This window comes from Terrapene carolina, unplaced genomic scaffold (genome assembly GCF_002925995.2).
Source record: "Terrapene carolina triunguis isolate 2854851 unplaced genomic scaffold, T_m_triunguis-2.0 Scaffold84, whole genome shotgun sequence".
NCBI lineage: Eukaryota > Metazoa > Chordata > Testudines > Emydidae > Terrapene > Terrapene triunguis.
This window is the reverse complement of record NW_020664435.1, coordinates 27,460,976-27,465,647: the sequence shown is the minus strand read 5'-3', so window position 1 is coordinate 27,465,647 and position 4,672 is coordinate 27,460,976.

The following is a 4,672-nucleotide window of genomic DNA, read 5'->3' as shown; positions in this document are numbered from 1 at the left end:
TTAAAAATGATAGACAATTTTCCAGTACAAAAAGTAATGACACCGATTTGATGTCATTTTATGTTAGATCTTATTCTAACAGATGATGAATTGAACTAAAAACTGATGTTTTAAGTGAGATACTAGATAAGGATAAGGACAGTAAAACAGTCAATTATGATGCAGAAAAAGAAGTAACCAATAAATATTTATGTTCTGTATTTGGAAAGAAGTAGGATGATGTATTCATATTTTGCAGTGATAATGAAATACTTTCTATTCCATCAGTAGCTAGGGAGGATGTTAAATAGCAATTATTAAACTTAAACATTTATCAATCTGCAGGACTGTGTAATTTGTACCCAAGAATATTAGAAGAATTGACTCAGGAGCTTCCTTAAACATTAATATTGATTTTTAACAAATCTTGGAACAGTGGCGAGGTTCCAGAGGACTGGATAAAAAGCTAATATTGTGCCAGTATCTTAAAAGGATGAATGTGATGATCAGGAAAACCATCGACTGATTATTCCAACATTGCGTCCCATATCAGCCTTTCCATGATTTTGTCTTGGATCAATCAGTAAAGAATGAAAGGATGGTAGTTTAATTAATGCCAATCAGCATGGCTTTATACTTTGTTAAACAAACCTGATATCACTTTTTGAGGAGATTACATGTTGGATTGATAAAGGTAACTGTGTTGATATAAGATTTCTGTAGGTCATTTAACCTAGTCCTGCACAACATTCTCATTAAAAAAGCACTATACAAAATCAATGAAGTCTATATTAAACTGAAAGTTGACAATAACTAACAGTAAATGAGGAATCATTCTCGCATGGAGGTGTTTCTAGTGGAGTCCGGCAGGGATATGGTTTTGGCCCAATTCTATTCAATATATTTACCAACAATCTGGAAGAAAATATAAAATCACTGTTGGTAAAATTAGCAGATAACATAAAATTGGTGGAATGGTAAATGATAGAGACAGGCCAGTTATACAGACTGATTTGGATCACTTGGTAAAGTATGCTAATTTGAACAGCAGCAGCAGTTTCAGATGGCTATGACGTAGCCATGGTGGTGTATAGAAAGGACTTCCATCTTGAATGATCTCTTGCAAGTTTTCTTTCTTTGGAAAGAATCAGTATGGGAGGGTTTAGGCTTCTTAAATCCCTCAAAATTGCATCTTCCAACTTCATTCATGGTCGGCCACATGCTCTGCTTCCTTTCATCTCAGCTCAATAAACCTTCTATAAAAGCAGACCTTCTGCACAGTGGACATGACCCCACCATTGCAGTCGTCTTATTCTCAACTGGCGCAAGACTGCAACTTGCCGGGATTGTCCAAGTATCTCCTCATTTATGGGGCAGGGGGGAAAAAACGAATTAGAACAATGTGTTTTAATACAGCCAAATGCAAGGTCATACATCTAGGAACAAAGAATGTAGGTCACACTTATAATATGAAGGACTGTATCCTGGAATGTAGTGGCATTGAAAAGGACTTAAGGGTCATCATGGATAACCAACTGAATATGAGCTCCCAGTGTGATGTTGTAGCTGAGGGGGCTAACACGATCATTGGATGTATAAGTGGAGGAATATTAAGTAGGGGTAGAGACGTATGCAACATTGTATACTACAGGCAGCAGATGACTTCTTTCAGAACACAAAATTCTATTCAATGACAAAAAAGAACATTAACTGTAGCTGTTGTGACTGGGAGTATCAAGAGCTGAATTTCTACTTCTTTCATCCTAGCAAACATAGCAAAAAGATCAGGTCGAGCCACTAGTGATAATAAAAAAGAACAAGTTGAAATCAAATCTTCGTTCATTTGTCGTATGACATATATGTTCAAATTCTCTATTCTGTCCTGATCACATAGCAGCCCCATTGCTGGTAGTGCCTCGCTCCACTCAACTGTCCATGTTTTATAAGATAGGCATCTGTAAAAGCTACACAGAGATAAAGTAGAACCCAGAAGTCGCTGTTGTAGATTTGTAAGAATCAAGTCTGTGTACTCTTTCAGCTGGCTTAACGAACAGTTCTTTGTCAACTTCACTTAAGGATTCATTGGTCAACTTCTGGACTGAAGTCTTTGCATCTTCCAGTATGTTTTTAATTGATATCTCTCTGATTGATCCAAGTGTAGCTTGTATTGCTAGACAAAGATCTACTACTTTGTAGCGGATGCCTGGATGACATTGTTTAATGACCCAAGTGGTTTCAACAGTAAACTTACAAGAGAGAGAATGGTGATTGTCTTCTCTGCAATAATGGTTGCAGTAATTTTAAGACACCAGCCAAGGATCGCTTGTGAGAAAGCCGGGTTTTTTTCGCAGGTTGGCTTAATTTAAACTTCAGTCCCAGAGCATTGTCTATTTTTTCCACAATGTTCAGTCTTTTTGGACTCTTCTTGAAAAAAGTCTATAACAAAGACATTAAATGTATGGCTTTTAAAATGTCTTCTGAAGATTCTGCAGCTCGAACTAGTGCGAGTTGGAGTAGATGTCATTTGCAGTGCGTATAGGAGAGATTAGGGTTACACTTTTTTCTGAGCAAAGCTTATTCTCCATGTCTTCCAGATAAGTTTTCAGCTCCATCAAATGTACAAGCTGACATCTGTTTGGGGTCCAATTCACAAGCATTTAACTCTTCTAAGATGTGGGTTGTCAGAGATGCAGCCAGTGTGTCTTCTATAACCTGAACATCTAGAAATGCATCTACTGGCCTACCACTGACATCAAGATAACATACGCTATGACTTAATACTTGATGACCATTTGCATTGGTGCATTCATCAGCCAGGTATGCACATTTTTTGAATGTGGTGAGAGAATGCTTCACTTTTTCAACTGCTGAGTCTTTCATTGTTGCACTGCAGGCTTCTAACCAGTCAATTGAGTTTCTTGCAGAAGGATAATGAGCATTTGCCAGTCTTGTTTGGAACCAGTGTCCAACTTCAGGGCTAACAAGTAACAATGCACTTAATATTGGCCTCCAGTTTGTAGTGTGTGGTATCTTTTGCTTAAATAGAAAGTATGATGCGGCAGCCATGTTTTTTATAAGGCTTCCTGCATGTCAGTGCACTCCAGAGGCTTGGTGTTTTACAGCCTTTTCACATAGTTTGTCAGCATTGGCTTTGCTGATCGGTTTGGCAAACCAAGCTCCTCCAGTTTTACCAACTGTTGCAGTAGGAAGCTTTCCTTCTTCGTAAGATTCTTTGTAAGAGGTACACCAGTAACCATCTTTTGTAACTTCAATAAATGGGTAACGTTTGACTGACAAACATCAGGAACTGCCTTTAGACTGTGGCGACACGGTTTCTTTAGTAGATAGCTGGATTTGTACTTCGGGCTGTTCAGATGTGGATATACCACTAGAACCTTCAGATGACATGTTGGCATATTCTTAGTTCTTGGTATGTTCTTCATCTTGGTTGGTTTTTGAGGCCTTTGTGTGGAAAAACTGTTGTTTTTTATCTTTTCATTTTAATTTTGACCTGCAACATTTAAAACAGATATGAATAAATTAAATGTTTTGATAGGATAATGCAAATTAAACCAAAACACATAAGTTTTAGATTTCTAAAACAAAAAATATTAAAAATTTTTAAAAAATATTTAATTTAAATTGACCTACAAAATTTATTATAATATAATACAAATGTTTAGTATAGAAACTCCCTGAGAGAACGACCTCTTGAGATAGTGACGATGCAAGATAACGACCTTGGCAAATAATGCATTTTAAAAATCTTGGCCGACTAGGAAACGTGCATTTATATAAGTTTTCCAGTCACAAATCTAGCATTCTGGAGCAAACTCACTAAAACATACTAAATCAAGTTGTCCCAAGAATGAGAAAGTATATTAATTCCTTCCATATATGTATAAACTTTAATGACATATCAATAAAAAAAGGAGTTAAACTTACTGTGGCTGCCCGGTTGCTGTAAGCAAGTTTTGTATGTTTTCATTGGCAAGGTGATTTGGTGCTAACTCTCAGCCCCACATTTTAAACATCAAAAACACCAATAAACATCAGCTTTTGAATCTGATGATTTACTGTTGTTTATCAATCATAATTTGAAATTATTAGGCCAACCAACATCGTTGAATTGAATGTGCCGTTGTCATAACAAATGCAGCTGTGTGAAGAAGCTAGTCTTTGTTCATACTTTTCACAACTACTAAGCTTTTTACAAGTATTTTATCATATATCTGCTTTAAAGTGTGTATTAATGTTTCAATTTCAATTAAAATTTCCAATCAACAACTAAATGGATTTTTTTCCAACTAGCAAACGGACTTCCCGAGGTGCTGCGCTAGGTGGCTGGTGTTGATGCGGGGCCCCGGCCCCTCGTGCACGTCCCCCATGTGGAACAGTCCCGAGGCTCGCGCCGCGGCCGCGCTCTCAGCGACAGGCCACAGAGCCCCCTCCAGCGGCGGGAAACCAGCACTTCCGCTTTCCGACGAGTCCAGCAGTCGCCCTGGCAACAGGGGCGGCATCGGGGCGGGGCTTCCTCTCAGGCCAGCAATCGAACGTGACAAAATCCGTTACCGACGCACTGGTGACGTAGTCAAACGGCGCTTCTTTCTGCGTAGAAAACGGAGGGCGCTTGGCGTCTCTACGTTGGGGTTGTCCGGAGACCAAACCCGGAAGCGAAGGTGCCAGCGGCAGC